Genomic DNA, 19,704 nt, shown 5'->3' on the forward strand with positions numbered 1-19,704 from the left:
ACTGTGAGGTTTGTCATGTATCATCAGCGAACTCATAAATAATAGGAACTGAAATACCTAACGGGTTAGGAGTAGCAGTTAACCGATCTCGAGTAAGGAATAATCCGGGATAAACTTAAACAAGTGTCAAGATTACGTCATACGTCGAATACTGACAACTGCTCTCGGTTTATGCATTGACGTTCATTTGTATTACACACACTATTTCACGTGCATAATACGTGTTCATTTTCGTAGGACAATGCAGTGTATTGAATATTGCCTATTTGGATTCTATTTATTTTCTGTTCTGTGGTACCAAATGTATTAGTGTGGCGGAGATATAAAAATAGCTTTGTAGTGTTGGAATACTAAGGATACTTAATCGGTAAAATTTCAAGTTATAATTATTGAATATACAAAATTTGAAAACACAATTAGAATAATTACAGTGCTGGGTGAGGATTTAAATTTCACTTTTTTGTTTACATACAGTGAACATAACAAATAATAAATTCAAGACGTTCACAACCATTTAAACGCAAATAAATAGTATAACAGTGTAAAGAAGAAAGAAGTGCAGTATCACAAAAACAGTATAAAAAGTAAATAGGTACAAAAATTATAAAGCATGGAAGCACACTGAATGACCGAGTGTACCCTATTTTAAGAATTTATAAAACAATGCCCACCTACTCATACTCAAGCAGGTGGAATATATCAATATCCGAAGCGATTTGGTTGAACAGAGTTATTGCCTTCCCAATTGGCATCAACAATTGAAGGTTAGTTCTGGACCTTGAGAGAACAAACAAAAAGAGCTCCCAATTTCTAAAATAGTTATCAAGGACACACAAGTCAATACTGCCAAGAATGGCAGAGTTCTCATTTACACCACATATTGATATCTTTTAACATTTAACCTACAGTATGTAAGCATATCTAAGAGAAAGTCAGTTGGATAAAGCGACAGATATTATATCCATATAACCTCAAATAAAGAAGTCTCAAAAATTTCGGACCTATATCCCTCGGATCAACTCAAATGTGCTTTACCATTGAGTCACCTACATCCCATTTAATTACAAAAAATTAGCGAATATTCATACCTCTGAAATACCTCTTACAAATTGCGTTACATATGGCAATTGACTTTTGTGATTTGAATCGACGTACTAATAATAATATGTATTTCCTTTGATTTATAGGCAACTTCGGGATCTCTCCAAATTTTAAATCAAACAATTATTTCTGTTCAATAAAATAATGTTACATTCTCAAATCGTGGAATAAAAACAAATAGTTTATTTATAATTACTGAGTAAGAGGAATGTAATTTTTAATAGAAAATCACGAGGAGTATGCGCAATTAGTGTTTGAAGCATTATTTATTAACGTGTTATTGCTGATAATATTGTTATGTATATACTTCTAAGAATTTTAATCTATTGACTAATAATCATAAATATTAGTTTTCCAATGTACTCACTTACTTAACCATTTCTCTTAAAACTCATTTAGTGCTAACACCATGACTGGCGCGTTTGGATTACTTGGCCATTGGATATAATTAACGTGTTATTTAAATGTGGTTATTAAAAGGTAATTAAAAGTTCAGCAGTGATTGTGTTTCCTGTAAAATGTCAGCCTATATCATATAATAATTATTTTCTAGCCTTTTGAAAAACTCTTCATTGGAAAATTTACATATAAAAAACATTTTTATCATGCCTCTCTTTGAAAAATATAAAATAACAATTTTATTTAATATATTATGTAGTATTTTCTTAAAATTTAATTGAAAATGTTACCGTTATGTTTATTTAAAACAATACTCACCTAAGTTACATAGTAATTAGAATTAAATATGTATGTAACTTAACAAATATATTAAGTTTATGCAAATTAAATTTATTTGAGAATTATATGAATTCGTTCTTGATTAAACAAACGATAAGATTGATTTGTACAATTTTATCAAATTCAGTTGTATGACTTTTGCACTTGTTCAGATGATTTGAATTAATCTTCAAAAGAAGAAGTCTACCAAAAAGACTATTAGGGTATCAAAGGGAGCTGTAATGAATGGATTTTGAGAAGAAAAGACGATGGTGTTGTATAATAATACCTATTCTAAGATTTTACTGAATGGTTTTCGTTCTTTTGATTTAATTTACCTACAGATGTCATCATTAAAACCATGCTGTTATTATTAATGGAAAAATAAAAGATTAAAAAATATAATTAATTAAGATGTCTATTTTCCAACATATATGGTAAATTAAAGTTTTGTAGTATTTTAAGCGTAAGTGGTTGTTTATAAGATAAGTTTGTATTTTCCGTTATAATTTATTTTTTAATTAAAACAATATTCACAATTTTAATAACCAATACGTTCTTTATTGTAATAAATGTAAGAAAAATACAAGAAAACAGAATATAGGTAGGTATTATCTCGATTTATTAAAATAATCAGTTTCTGTATATTCAAACTTATCAAACATTTTTTGTGTGGTTTTGGCAGTTTTATTAATTATATATTGTATTTTCTTAACTAGATCTGTACTATGTGTAGACTTATCAGCTTTTGAAAATATAGCGTATTTAATATGATTAGATGGTCATATTATATTTATCATAATATATCAGACACAAAAATTGAACTCAACCATAAACAGGTACTCACGTACTACCACACTGTTAGATTCTAGATAATAGAAATTACATATTGTATTTTCAATATTATGTTTTTCATCCACAGGAAGGATCCGATTAGTTGGGAAAATAGAAAAAAAAAATTTTTTGGTATTAATTGACAGTTATTTTTATATAAGTATTGTAGTTTCTTTAGAAGGAGCAATATTACATATTCTTACTATTCTAATAAAAAAGATTAGTTTTTTTTACTTATTATATTACAATTATTAAAACCCACATATATACGAGTACATATTTTATTAATTTATTCTGAACTAATGAAAGCTTAACACTGTTAACCTTTAATATTATGTATATATAATATTGCAACATTTTTTGCATGCAAAATATTTTAAATAATTTAATGAATGGCAATTATTAAATTTAAAAAAAATGAATTTATTTAACTTTAAATACAATCTCATCTTCCATTGTGTATTCCGTAGCACGTAACCACGTCAGGTCTAACTTAACAGTGTCATTATATATCGAAACACTGGCAATCGTCTACAACTTGGTCTACGTGAAATAAAGAAATAAAATGTACAGAATAACAGATATACAGAATAAAGAAATAGACTAATAAAGTTTTTTAGTTTATTTATCTAGACGCACCCCTTTACCTGCATCTCACCTCACCATTTCACCGCCGTCATTTGCCTATTTTACCTGCTCATCATATTACTAAGTTTGCGCAATTGACAACGGTTACATGTAAGCGCGCACCCCTTTTCTCATACCTCACCTTACTATTCCAACGCTGTGCGCTGCTATCTGATTAGTTTACCAATTCGTAATATATTGTTCGAAATAGGTACGTTATTTTCAAAAAGGTTAAAAGTGTTTTTTTTTTTGAAATATTGAGATTAAAATTACTGCGAATAATAAACTTCGCCAATATTGGTGTACCTTAAGTTATAACGAAACCAATATATAGACATATATAATATACTTGTAAAAACAAATGTACATTTCGTAAAAATAGTTAAACCGCAAGTCAAAAGACGAATATTTCTTAATTACATGCAGTGAAAAAATCTGTAAGTAACTAGTTAATGTATCTGTGGAACAATAAGTACCGTGGAAAATAATAAAACCATGTAAGTAATTAAAATCGCTTTAATAAGGATAAAAAGTTTTAATCCATGAACGACCAAGATAAAAATATTTGAACTAGAAAAAAGTAGGTGTACAAAGTGGCGAATGCAGTTAACCGAAATACAGAAACAAAAAAAGAAGCTTAGTGCTAAGTTTCTAGTGCTGTATGAGCTTCTGTTACCCAAAATGGTCAACGTATAAATCTTTTAAGTCCACGGCATATGAAAACGTTTTAGTTCAGTTTTTGTTTATGCCAAAAGAATGGTGTTAAAAGTTCCACCTTGTGGAGATTATGGCCTAAAATGTACGAGACAACTAAAGAAAAACATTCCTTCACTATTAAAAGTTGCATAATTTATTTTTTTTTCATACACATTTTAAATTTACTATTTAAAATTGTTCTTGAAAAAGAAAAATATTAAAAATGTAGTTAAAAATTGTTTTTAATTAATGAAACAAATATTTTCGTTGATTGGTACGGTTTCAAAATAAAAAAAAAAACTTATTTAATTGTTCTTTTTTATTATTCGGCGTTCAATACAGTCTAGACTTCATATTATTGTCCACTGTAAAGAATATAATTGAGAAAAATCTCTGGACTTTCATCTTCATTATAAAAATAGTTTTAATTGAATTGAAACAGTACATTGGTAAAAACGTCGCCGCAATTTTAATGACACTTTCTTCTTCTTCAATATCATCATCATCATCTGTTTATATTTTTAATAGCTACAGGCAGTACCTCCAAAAATTAGCAGAAACATTACCATTTTTCTCAGCTTTTATGACTCAAATTTGATTTTAGTGAATTGTGCTTTGAGTGGTTCCATGTTTTATATGTCATCACATGCCAGTTTCATTACAGGACACCTATTTTACAACAATGGTTTGCAGTTGATGATGACTATCCATGTATGATGCTTGAGACAAATAAATTGTGAGGACTGTCTTACCAGTTCTTAGAAATCCTCAGAACCTGTAGTCGTTGCCATGCAGCTTCCATTTGAAAACCTTGTTTTCCATATTTTGTACTCAAAGAAATACCATACAAACCATAGAGTGCTATTTAAAATGGAATATAAAATATAATATTACTTTTATGTACTTACTTATGAATAATTTTTTTCTGTACTCATATTGTGTATTAACAATTAGTAAATTGATGTTAAAAATTACCTATAAAGTATCTTTATTACATTCTTACACATCTGTGCAGGTATTAAAGTAATTAAAATTTGAATTTCCGTGGTAAAAAAGACAATATTAATAAACAATTACGATTTTTATGTATTTTTTGATTGATTAGATGTTGTAACATGTAGTAATTAAATACTATGAACATTAAACATACATAACTTGAAAACACTTCAGATATAGTACACCCACTAGAAAAAATCACATTTGAAAAAAATATAACATGCCATATATTGAATATACGAGTACATAACTTGAAAACACCTCAGATTATACCCACTAGAAAAAATCACATTTGAAAAAAATGCTCGACGGGACTTTTTTAAATGTGATTTTTTCTAGTGGGTATAATCTGAGGTGTTTTCAAGTTATGTACTCGTATATTCAATATACGGCATGTTACATTCTCAAATCTTGTGAATTATTCGTTGAATAAAAGAAATGGTTTATTACCATGAACAATGTTTTTTGAGTCACAGTTAGTAACTAATTTTAGATTTAAAGTCTACTGAAATAAAATTGTTTTTCTTATTTATAATAAATGCTCTGAAACAAATCAAGTTAAATCGAGAGCAGACATATTTCAAAAATCTTTTTTTTTATCATATAATGTTGTCAAAATTTAATATAAATGAAAAGAAATTGAGAAAACAGTTCAACCAAAAAGAAAAATCCCTTTTCAATTTTTGAGGCCACCGTTTTCTTCTTTTCGCAGTCACTGTTATCAAAGGTTTTCATTACGCATTTCAGTTGTGGACGTCATATTTCAGGCGACGCAGACATCGTAAAGTGTCAAATACGATTTGGCCGTAAATAATTCAATTACCCCTTTGAATAGTCTTCTCAATCATTTGATTATAAAATAATGTATCCTAAGTAAATGTTTATTAAAGTGAAAACGTACAAGTGTTGCCTTAGAAATACAATTTATTTATATATAAACAACACCTAGGTTACAAAGTACTTTTGAATAATCTAATACACATCTACAAATATACACAATAAAAAAATCGATTATTAATATAACTTACTTTTTTTGATCGGATTCTATCGGAATTCTATCGATCGGATTTTGACGTAAAATTTCAATAATAATTTTTGAAGGATTTGATTTTACTTACACCATACCCGCATTTCCACATCGATTATTTTCTCGTATTTTGACGTACGAGCAGTAGGTGTTTTTAACAGGATGTATGCCACAAGCGCGTTTATGCGTTCTCCAATAATGTGTGCGTGTAAGGCCGGTCATAGAAAATGAGCGTGTATACACACTGTACTTTACATTCATTATTATAGCCCCAGTCGATTGTTTTAAATAATTTGATATCAAGTAGACACATTGCCATGTCTTGAAAATTATTATGAAATACAAAAAAAACGATATACCTACATTAAATGATATATATTTAGAAAAAAAATGACTATCGGTATGCACGATTTTATTGGTATATTGAAATTCACCACAGAACCAAGTTGGAGATATGATAGTCATTATAACTGTGTATTCATATGACTTAAATTGTTAGATTCCAATACCGCTTTCAGCCAGACCAATCTACTTCGGTTCTTTACACTAATATAAATAGGTGTATTATATTAAATCAAATACGTACATTATAAATTGCATTAATTTTTTACATATAGGTAAATATATGACAATTAAAAACACCTTTTATCGATACGTTCGTTAATTACGTGTAATTAATAGTGACGATTTCAACGTTATACCCCGTTTACACGCGCGTGGATTTACTGCTGACAGAACGCTTTATCGCGGCCATAACAAAAAATCCCGGTGCAAACACGTATTATCGTGCAAGTTGCAAGATTGCATGCATGAATAAAAAAAATTAAAAGCTTCTAAATTTTCACGCTACAATAGGACTGTGCAATATCTGCGACTGCGCAGTAGAAAGATAGTAGCAAACCTCCCGGTAAAAAAATGAGCTAAATCGCGCAGAGACTCATTTTGAGGTGAACCGATTTTCACAACCTATCACATAGCACCATAAAATGACAACATCGCGTCTCGCTTACTCTTGAACAATGAGATTTCGAGACAGTCAGGACTTTTACGTGTAAACAGTTATTATCGCCATAGTTTGATGCAATAAATCCATGCACGTGTAGAGGCGCTATTACGTTACGTTTATTTTATCATGATCTTAATTTAAAATATTTGTACAATTAATCAAAGTATCACTATTATTGTAGCTGGCCCAAGACAAGACCTTTTTTAAACAAAAAAAATATAGGATTATCCGATAATGAAGAGTATTGAAAATGTTATTTCCATCCTTGGAGATTGTAATCCATTACATTTGTATTAATAATTTTATCTGTGGTTTTAGAGAATTCGTGCATATGCTTTGTTGATCAATTTATATGAATGATTCAGTATGCTTTGAATTTAGATAATAAACATAATTGGCATATCAAAATTATAGTGTTATTGATATCTTTTGAATTGGTCGTTTCAGAAATTTCTCAATAAATTTACTTTTGCATTGTAATGGGCGACCTTTTCGAGATAATGGTAGTGAAATTACCCTTTTTGTATTCTTTGTGGGTAGACAGAATTTATCTTGAATTTATGTTCAGTTTTTATTTATGAGATCATTTTTTTACTACAATTATTATTGCCATCTGATAAAATATTATTACTTTCCTAAATAAAAGTTTTATCTATTTTAATTCTATTTTATGATACAATTATTCAAGATATAATTTTATACATCTTTGCTTTGATTACAGTAGGTATTTGTAGTACTCTTCTATATAAAAATAACCTAGTTTATTAAATAATATTATTATATAATATACATCTTTGCCAATAACATTATTATATTTTTGGGGATGATCAGTGGAGAGAGAATAGGGTCGTAGTTGCTGGGATGTTTCAAGCCGAGTGTTTATTTATCGATACAAGAAAAAATAAATACAATAATAATGATAACAGAAGTTATAATCGCCTGTACGGATCTACTGATGAGATATACTATATTGCTAAATTGACTGGCGATGTACCGATTTGTTAATGTAACCGAGTGACCGGACTCGATGTGAGTAGTGTGCCGAGTGATGGACTCAAGTGAAGTGATAGTTTATGGATTGTCCATTCTATTTATACAAATGCAATTATAAGAAAGATTGTCACAATTAAAAAAATTATAAAAGACCCTACTGATCTAGTTATGATTGAGGAAATGCTGACATTTGCTTCCGCTCCATTGTTTTGTTTTCACAACAGAACATACATATTAATGTGTGTCATCCTTGTTAATACATTAGAATTTAAATTCAAATTCCATTATGTACCCTCGGTCGATAGTATTAATTTTCTAAATATAATATGGGTACCTAGATTAGTTTGAATGCTAATGTTATTTGATCGAAAATAACTCTCTTTCGTATTGTATAGATTATTGAATATTGTAGAGCTCAGTATGTGGCTACTTGTGCCTCGGATATATTATTATTTTGTGTGCAACGAGCATGTCTATACAGATATTGCATGGATGAAATAAAATACACAAAGCAAGCAAGGTTGGATATTATTATGGCTGCGATACAATGAAGCATTGTGCTTTGTTACGTAATATCAATATGTCATCAATAACGGATAATGTGAACACGGAGATATTTGCTCTCGGGCAGGTATGCGTTAACATTTCCAAAACAAACTTTCGCTAGCCGAGAATGCGACCATTTGGGCGATTGTTCCGACAAATGTTGGATATACATTTTCGTTGCTCCGCGTGGAATATTAAAATGGGGTACATTTCCATTTGCGACCTGTTCTCAGCGCAACATGCCCTCTATATCCTTTATATCACAGGGTGGAGTTTTTTTTTTACAAGTAAGATAATTTAAAACATGTAAACATTGTTGGACTATAGGACTATAACGCCGTGGGTCCCAGGTTGAAATCCTGGGTCTGGCTAGTACATTTATTATATTGTTTTTCAATTTGTGGGTGTCAAGGTACGGACCTAATAGGTTGAGCAAGTGGCTGAAATCCATTTCTCGTAAAAAACAAAATCTGTCAATACAAACCCCTACTCTGTGGAGACCCATATTATGATCCTATTAGGATCGGAAATTGTCGAAAGAAGAAGAAAAGAATATTAAACATCGAGTAATAATAACACACTCATGAACTATTTTTACAACGTTTTTATTAGGTCGTATTCTTATTTGTCCGGTGGTTGTTTATCCAGTACAAATCTTGCAAATGATTTTTAACTAACTTTCCGACTAGCTAGACATTTGAAACTTTTAGAATATATCAGAACACGATGCCAATGCATTTTTTAATACTTTTAGTCATCTTTAAGTAGAATTGAATTCATTTTCAGTTAATTCTGTTTTGTATGAAAAGTTATTTCGGAAGAAATCCGTAATCCAATCCACTGTTATTGGTTGCTAGGGGTCTGGGGTCCTAGCAACTAAATTATTAATATATACGTGCATTACTATGGAAATCAATATGAAATGTCAAAATGACATTTCAGTATTATTTCTATCAAGTACAATTTTTTTAATCGTTTAAGCTAGTCAAGTCAAGTCAAGGTTATATGATTCAACAGAAAATTTAAAAACGTTGTATATAAAAAGTTTTTTTTATCTTGTAATTTATTCATATTTTTAACGAATCAATTATAATATTTGAAAATGTGTCTAATATTCTTTATCTAACATGCATACAAATTGGAGAGATTCCTGATACTGGCTAGTATTCAAGTTAAATAAATATTATTGGTTTCTTGATTCAAAGTACAAAACCAACCACCAATATTAACAAAATCTGTAAAACGTTTCAGAAGTATGTCTACTAGCCAATTTCTTTATAATTAAGAATGACGCAAATTAATGGTAAATTATATTTGGACACACTAGTGATTTTAAAATAACACAATCTGGGCATGTTGTCTGAATCTCTAGTATTAGTTACCGTAAACCATTACGAAGATGAGTTTAAAAGTCGAAACAGCTAAAATAACATTAAACAATTTTTTTAAAACCATTGTAAAATAATTATACCATATAAACACCATTTCAATAATAATTAATACATACTAACTTAGTACATAAAACAATAAACGTGTTAATGAACTAGTGGAGCTAATAATGAGAACTATATTAAGCTGACGCGCATACATAAAAATAGTAGGAGGATGGTTAATATATTATATTATACATTTTTACAGTAGGAATATTATAATATGTAAATTAATTTTAATAATTATAACGAGATTTAGATATGCTGAATGTGACTTCCTACCGAGTTTTAAAAGTTTACAGCTAGTACCAGTTATTTACACTTTTATCACGCCTGTCACTTACCGTGCCTCATCTCTTCCACCGCAGACACTCTTACGTTTTCGTATGGCACCCCCTATTGCCAGCTACACCGTGTTTTGATTCTATTGATAAACACTAGACCTAGGGCTATAACCACTGCTGAGATGCCCATGTACATGTCACTGTAATACCTGCGAGTGTGTCGTAACCAAAAACGGTTATCATGTACGCGTGGCATAATGGTCCTAATTATTATGACTTTTAGTTTCAGCCGCGCTGGATTGTCCCATATTTTAGCCATCCCGTATGACAAAATTACTATAATTACTAAAAAATCTTTTAACCTTATCACTGACAGACAATTTTTACTAGGTGGACACCTGTAGGCCAGCTATTTTTGAAATAAAATAAATCCCTTAAAATATGAAATAGGAACAGAATGATAAAAAAATATTCGTGAAAACTTACCAAATCAATATTTTTCTCATGTTTATTGTGAATATTTTTACACTATGATAAATTTGGTTTTGAAAATATACAATAACAGTTTATTCAGAAGTTATGACGTGTACAAGAACGCACGAGTTAACTCGTCCATGGCCTGATGCAACATACATAATTTGACGAGTTTATTTATTAGAAGAAATATTTAATTGACCTGAAAATGTTGTATTTTTTTTCGATCTTAGATAGGCGTCCAATGTCGAATATTATGTACACGCGACTGACTGAGTGTATAGTATAGGAAGAATTATTAGTGAAATATTTTTTACAAAAATTATAAAACGTAATGTTTCTATTAAATATTTTTATAAACATAAGTATTATTATATAAGAATCTACCTTACTTCATCTTATTCACAATTTAATATAATTTAACAACAAGAATCTTTTTAGGTCAATGTTATGTAATTGTTGTGAGAAACGGTATTTTCAGTCAGAGCCATTTTGTTTTATTTACAATAAATTTCAAATGTCTTCTTTGAGAAAACGTAATTAAGAAAAGGACAATTTATTTATCATTTTATTTAATATCTTAAATCATTTTTTAATTTTATAATGCGCAAATAATTTTAGTTTATTTTTTTAATACATTATTCATTTAAAAATAAACAGCAACAGCAAAAGTTTCTGTTCAACAATAATTTATCACGTAAATAAAATAAAACTCACTCCACTCCTTCGCGCAGTGAACAAAGAGACAAGGAAATCTCTTTGCATTTGTAAAATCTGGATAATATAGGATGTCTAGTTATTACACTCGATAGTACTTTTGGCAATAAGCGACCATGTCGTGTTACATGTACTAAATGTACTAAACGTAATGTGTACGGAATATTTTATGAATTCTTTGTTATATTTACTGCATAATTAGTTAGATGATTAACTTAATTAGTTTTACAATTAATATGAGACTGTTATAGGCGAGAAAGTAATGAAGATGTGTAAGAAAGAATGTGAAAGCAGTTAAAGCAGGATTAATTAATTGACTCTCAAGGCCTACCCACATTTAGGTGCATGTCACGGTGCTCGTCGCTTGCTGTCACTAGATGAGAAAAAAATATGTAATGTCGTTGTTCTTGGTGTTTAAAATGTTATTAAACTGATGATCCCATCCCGTAGCATATTTTAAACTTTTAAACGAACATTGCCAGTTGGCAAAATCTGCCATAATCATTAAAACAAGAATGAGCGCACTTTACGTTGAACTTCACTGCATCGGCACCTGCATGATTCAATGAACGACAATTGAACAAAAATTGAACGTTTTTATCATATTCCACATGCCAACACTTTTCGTCTGTCACGTCAAACTGTCAAACTGACGTTATTTTTCGTTTATAGCAGTTGGTACTATGTATTTTCTATGAGAATGTTGTCTATTATCTAAGGTCTGCAGGTTGTGTTCTATTATCTATGAATGTCATGCCGCATGTATTTTAACGTACGCACATGTAGAAACTATTACAAATTAATTGAAATTAGCATGAATAATTAATAATAATTCAAATTATTAATACATTATAGTAGGCACTCTTCATCAGTGTCATTATTCAGTGAATTTACGAGATGGTGAACGTTTAAAATATTCTTCAAAGTGATGAAACCATAGACATTTTATCGCCGTGAGTTCACGTGATAGTCCGCGACATGTACCTCAATGTGGGTGGGCCTTTAATATCGGGGCGCGTGATTGCTCTGTCACGTTTTAGAATGTGTTATTTTCAATAGTTACGTTAGTATACATTAAAATTTGTTGTGTAACTGAACAATTCATTTTATAGGACATTCTGAATGCTTTTGTGGCCCAATCGTCATTAAGCCATAAACAAAATTCGACTTGAAAATCATGATCTATGGTGTTTGCCTTTGCATTTATATGTGGTAGAAACTTTGGTTTACCTATGTGAATATTCAAATGTATATGTAGGCCGAACGAAAATATTTCGGGGGTCGCATCCATCCTGTAGGCCGGGGATTACCCATATAAGGTTTATAGGTATCATAATAGAATTTTTAATGAAGATATTTTGTGCCTAAAATAGCCGCCTCGTGTTTGAATTTGAATTCAAATCAAGTTAACTTATTACACAAAATATATACATCAGAAATTTTATTTTATAAGACAAAATCTTCATTTTCTTCTTTCAAAAAGAAAGAGATCATTATAGATGTATATTTTTAACAAAAAAACTCTAAAAATAGCTAAAAAAAATCCTAATTAAAAAATATGTACATACATACAATAAATTCGAAACATTTTGAATCTTATAACTGTAAAAAAATATTAATAAGGTTTTATTTAATTAAATGATAATACTAATATTTCACGTATTTTAAACTACCACATACCTATGTGGTAGTATTTGTATTCTTTTAATAACAAAATAATATGTTCATCATAATAATCATATCTATTCCCGATTGATTGCTAGATGAAGACCTTTTCTATTAATATATAATATATACCTATATCTCTCTAATATCTCTTGATAAAAATATAGGTATTTTCTTTCCCCATTATAGTTGTATTTTTGTGAGTTTTCCTTTCTAAATGTGACTATGGTGTGGCTCTTTATATATATGAAAATCCAAAATATGGCTCTCGTTGACCTCATGTATGCCCATCCCTGTTATATGCTATTATTTTTTAATAACAGGTTTGAAACTTTATTGTTATAATTATTAGTAAAAATAATTAAATGCACATGTGAGGATTTATTCCATTGCAAATTGCAGACTGAACTTTAAACATTGTGAAGAAGCCAGCACTTATTACTTCGTTTCCAGAAAACCTACGATAAAAGTAAAAATGTTTTGGTAATTTTTTGATGTCTTTATTTTAAGACATTTAATCATTTTCCTTTCGATAATTCGTCAAATGATTATTTTCCGACTGCCTTTCTACAAGGCATGCTTACTTTTCACTCTCTTGAATCTCGTCAGTCTCTTCTGCTCCCAAAACACTTTTGCTTGTTAGCGCGAGGGATGATTTCCAATCCTGGTATTCTAATAAATTTGAATTTACATGCGCCTGCCAATTGCCTACGTGGTCGCAGTCATGATTTATTCTGGATCGGAACCGTTTCCTCGTGTCAAGCCTATCAGGCACCATAAGCGAGGGGTGCAAGATTAGTAAATGCGCTCCCTAAAGTCATAGATATTTTCAGTGATGTACTTTGCATTTTGTTTTTGAAACTTTATTTTTCTGTGTAAAATTGTATGTTTTTTGTTTTCAAAATTTTATTTTTCTGTATTAAATTGTACTTCAGTATGTTTTGACTTAATTTGTTTTTCTGTTATTAGTATATTCTATATTCTCTTCTTCTCTCTTGTGAAGGTAATATTCGTTATAATTTAAATCTCATGTTGTGTACGTCTTGAATTTAGATTCTTTATGTCCACAATATTTTGTATTCTTAAATAAATAAATAATATAAAAAATAATTGAAAGGTTCTTCAATAATTTTAATGACAGTTGGTTAGGTGATCGTTATTTTGTCTTTTGAAGTAAAATTTCGCCACGATCATCGTGTAACAAGGGAAAATATTATAATACCGTCAAAGGCTTCGACTCAAAAACGAGCATCACATTCCCGTTGATTGCCTTTTTAATCGTCAAAATACAATCGTAACAAAGCTTCCGTTATTCCAGTTTAATGATGATTTATTATCAGTATTGTTCCCTCCCACCCCTCAAACGATTTATTCATATGCCATGATTATTCATGCCGTTACAAAGGCATTCAAAATTACCTCCGGACTTTTATTGTCGAGTTGTTGATCCGATATTTTGTAAAAAAGTGTTGGTCACAATATCGGCTATAACATAACCCTAAGACCAGTGGCGGTTACTCCAATGGGGCACATGAGCACGTGAACTCCCAACCAAAAATTCATTATCCAAATATCACAAGTTTTTTTTCCGTTATAAAACAATATTGTAACACTTTGGTGAAAATCCTGATAATAATCATTAATTGATAGGTATTATCTTTGCAAAAATGTTGATTGAATAAAGTCCACATAATTTAAATTGCATCAAAGTATTAATACTCATTTCTACAGCTTAAAGTGTCTTTCAAATTCAAGCTCAGATTTATTTTATGACAAATCACAAATTTAAGACGTTCACGACATGACATAAAAAATAAGTATTGACAATGACTTAAATTAAAATACACGTTAATATGAGTAAGACAACATAAAAAAAATATGGTAGCACATCGAACTGATCGAAGTGGACCCTATCGTAAAATCTTATAAAACCACTTCCACCTAAACTCACTCTCACGTAAGTGGAATATATTAATATCCAAAGCGATTTGATTGAACACAGTTATAGCCCTACCAATTGGCATCACCAATTCATTCAATTAATCACCGGTTAGTTCTGAATCCCGGGAAAACAAACAACGGCTGCTGCCGATTTCTATATTAAATTTTGTTCAGTGAACATTATGATTCTGAAAGAACTTTGTAACACCTATAAATTACTTTTTTTTTAAATCTTGAAAAAAATATATAACTAAATTTGTATTTTGAAGGTGTTCTGAAGTGTTTGTTCTATAAAGAATATTAATTTTTTTAATTTTTGTGAATTATTATTTGAACAAATAAGAATAAAATTCTGAGGAGATTTTGAAATTGACGTATTTTTTAACTGAGAAGTTCTCCAAATATTATAATATGTGATTATTGATTATACTTTCAATATATCGACACCTCCTACGTATAATATTGTAACTAACAAAATCACGTTTTTCACTTTTTTTCACTTTTCGTATCCATAGTATGTATTACATATGATGCCATTTACAGAATTTCAAAATTCGTATTATAAGTGCGATTTTCAAGCATTGCATATTATTGTATCTCAAATTTCTTGAAATTTTTCCGACGTGAAGTATGGTAACGTATTTGGCAATACTATACACGGGAAACGCGCGGAGATCTTGCCGCGCGGGTGTATTGTTACTGCTAATTACGATACTTCACTTCGGACGGGAGGTGACACACCGCTACCACTGTGAACTTTCGGTTATATTGTATTTTTGTATGGTTTGGTAAATATTAAATACCATAATGAAGAGATCTAGACAATGTCAACAAATATTGCGCAATATATCCGCCCCTACAGGACTTTAGTGTCAAAAATACAAAAATTGATAGAAAATCTATGCGTGCACAAAATGTGTGATTAGGCCAGATAGGACAATTAATAGTACAGCGTATAATATTATAGAAACGGATAATAATAGTAAAACAACAATGGACGAAATAAATTCTACCCAGGGAAACTGTGACTTTAGGATTCAACGTAAGTTAATATTTTTAATCTTTTTCTCGTACGACAACAAAAAGTATCGTAAGTTATACTTACCATTGTTTACGTCGTTTCTTTGCGTGTAACTATTATTGTATGTAATATTTACCATATTTTACGTCGGAAAAAACTGAAAAAAAATATTGTATCTATCACTTATAATAATTTACGTCGTGCTTATTTTAGTAAAATATATTGTATGTAGTACTTATCATATTATACGGCGACATACAATTTTAGTTGCAATATTATACGCGTGATAACTTTTATAAATTCATGTTTATTTAGTTGTTTTGCTTTTTACAGAGTCATCACTGCCTTCAGGTGCTGATTAAAATATGATAATGGAACTTTTAGACATTATTTGTGACGATGATGACACTAGTGACAGCGTTGCTGATACAAACAGACTACATTCTCTCGAAAAGATTAACAGTAAAAGTAATTGGATATATTATAAAATATAGAGCTAGTTTTGTGAAAAATCACCTCAAGAGGTACTGTTATCAGAAACAATGAGATTTATAATGCTTTATAATCATTTTTTTTTTAAAAACCTCAATTATAATGGCTAAGGTTTCGGGTGATCGAAATAAAAGTGGTAATATGTTGCTAAATTAGCGATAAATGAAAAGCAACGCAGAGTTTTTACTAAAACTCAGTCGTGGCGAAATTTTACCATTAAATATCATCTGACGAAATATCAAAATGAAAATAACATGGAGCTGGTTAAGGTCTGTAAAAAAAGTTTCTAGCTACATTCTCTATTTGTGACCAATTCGTATTCACAGCTTTGGACAAGGTGGATAATGAAACTGCCGTTTTAACACCTGATCAACGAAGTCGACACGAAAATTGCAATGTTGTATTAACTGATGATATGAATACCAGTGTTTCCGACCATGTTAAGTCCATCCAACCGGTCGAATCAGATTATGTTCGACAGCGATCAAGCAAACTTTACTTAGATGGCGATCTGGATTTTACCCATTTATTTAAACTATATAATGAATAGTATGAACCCATAATATACACACATAAAGCTCAAACAGAAAGGCAGTATCAATTTTATTTTAAATTGTGTTGTGTCACTATGTCCCTAAAAAGGACCAGTGTGCCCAATGTCACATTTTCAAAAACTTACAAGTCCGAGTAGCATCCACGGAGCAACTCCCAGTTTATGGCAAGAACCTTGGTCGTCAGTTAAGATTATTTGATAAACATGATGTTCAATCATTACACGGCAAAATTGTATCCCTTCACGGAAATTTGAGTAAGTACATTTTATTATAAACGTAAATTATCAGTTTGAAATTTCACAGTTTTTCAATTTACACAAAAGGTAGCTACATGATACATATAGCAGGAAGCTGAAGGCAAACGAGGTGCAAATGAGGACTCAAGTTGCTTACTTATTGTGGTCTATAACCAAAAGAATTCAGGTTTTGCTCTAACAATATAGGCCTGAACAGAAATCGCATTGTTTATGACTTTAACATGACTGTATTTGGTCCATAAATACAATGTTAATGTAAAGCACACATTTTTGGAAAAGGGACGTACGCAAAATGAAGAGGACTGCGTTCAAGCCCTGATTGAAAGATGTTCGACAAACAAACAAATTTTTGCACCTCCAGAATGGTACTGTTTAGTTGGATGGACAAAACAAGAAGGGAAACCTGAGGATGTGGTAGAGATCAATCACATAGCATGTTTGATTTCAGAGCTCTATTAAATTATCATATATGGACTAATACAAATTAATATAAATCACAATGATCCGTAGATTAATTACAAGTGCGACTTGTCCAGCACTGTCTACTCGACCATGGTCGTGAAAAGTAACACATAGCACAAGCAACGAGAAACTTCATTTTCGGTAAAGGTTCTTTATTCACAAATATTGCCAATTCCAAAAGCTAAGACAGATGATTTACTGCATATGTGCAACAATGGAATCATTTCTGAGCGTTATCTTGAGTTTTTCAGTAATTTTATACCTGTTAATACCTACCACTGAAATTCCACCAGCAGTTTCTGAGGAATCAGCTTAATAATTAATATGTCAGTGTAAAAAATCTCTTTTCGGTGTGCATGCTTCTTTTTTCGCATCATATAATTGAAAATTAATTCCAAACTAAAAATATAGTTGCAGAATGATTTCTTTTTCAGTTTCACTTATATTTATTGCGAGGAGGTGTGAGGATGATGAGGTAGGTAGATGGACTTCAATGGATCGAAGGTAGATGCGTGTTTGAGTAAATATCAATTAATTCTCCTCAACAATACTTGAAACAATTCTTACAGACAATATATTTAGAATTAAGGTTAAATTGATAAAGTTAAATTATAAAGGCGTGTTGCTATGAGAAAAGTTGAACTGAATGCGACGAGCAGAGATTCGACTATATGTTTCAAAGATTTGACGACGTGTGATCTCAGATTCGCCCCGCTTTGAGCTTTTATAGAAATTATAACAAAGAAAGGTTATCTGAGGTCAGGACGTTGACCCGATGACCACATGTCACTTGTTTACTGTGAGTTTACTAAGTACGAGCAAATCTGATAAGTTGGCACATTTCCGGATTGCTTTATACGGCCATGAAAATGCTTGCTAACGCATACTCGTTACAATGTTGCTCAATAATTCTTATGAATAATTATATTTTATCAAGAAAGCAAATGTGTTTATGATGAAATTTGATGTCTTGCAAATTGCTACGAAAGTTGACTGACCTGACAGCGTGTGCCGTCAGTCAGATTATGAATCATGCCAACACGCTTTTCTTATCAACTAGTTTACATAGTAACAAATATTATTAGATACTTAAATATATTATGATAATTTATATGTAATGATGAGTTTCCATGGTAGTCCCGACAGACCCCCTCCCTAGCGATCTGGTGTGGCAGGTCGTGATGCAGGAAGATAGACGGTGTGTAGCATGGTGACTCTTGCGTTATAGTTGTCTTGGTGGTGCTCGGGATCCTGGGACGTCTGTCCTGATGTCCTTGAGGATCCTTTTTGTGAGGTGTTTCTTGCAAAGCATCCACAACAGGAAACTGGTTGCTGCTGCGATGATGATGATGACCATTGCAAAAGTTGTCCAAGAAAGCTGGTTGGCTGCTGATGTGTCATTTATGATGGTGCCACCCGCGGCGGCTTGTGACAGTACGATTTCCTCTTTTGTCTGCTGGGAACCCATGTTATCGGATGTTGGCGTTAGTAACTTGATTCGTTACTGCTCTCGTATTTCACACTGGTAAGTCCAGCTGTGTGATCCTATATATATTGTTATTTTCTTGCTTGCGAAGCGTTTTGTCGTTGTGAAAAACACACTGACCTGTATTTCGGTCACTCGTATGGTTTTTTTTTTGCTTGCACTGGTTTTGTAAAAACAATGAAACTCGTGTCGTCATTTTGCAATTCGACACTTGGACGTTCCGGCGGCGCGTGCCGTGTGCGATATTTATGGTTTATTGTTCTTTCGCATGCTGCTGACCTAGTCTCTCTGGAAAACGGACCCGTCTCCCGGCTCGAGTTACAAACTGTGTTTGACCGAGGTCAGTTCCCTTTGTCGGCGTTGTTTGTGTATGCAAAT

The sequence above is a fragment of the Rhyacophila brunnea genome, unplaced genomic scaffold (genome assembly GCF_057557595.1).
Source record: "Rhyacophila brunnea isolate RB1 unplaced genomic scaffold, BYU_Rbru_1.0 scaffold_5, whole genome shotgun sequence".
Taxonomy (NCBI): Eukaryota; Metazoa; Arthropoda; class Insecta; order Trichoptera; family Rhyacophilidae; genus Rhyacophila; species Rhyacophila brunnea.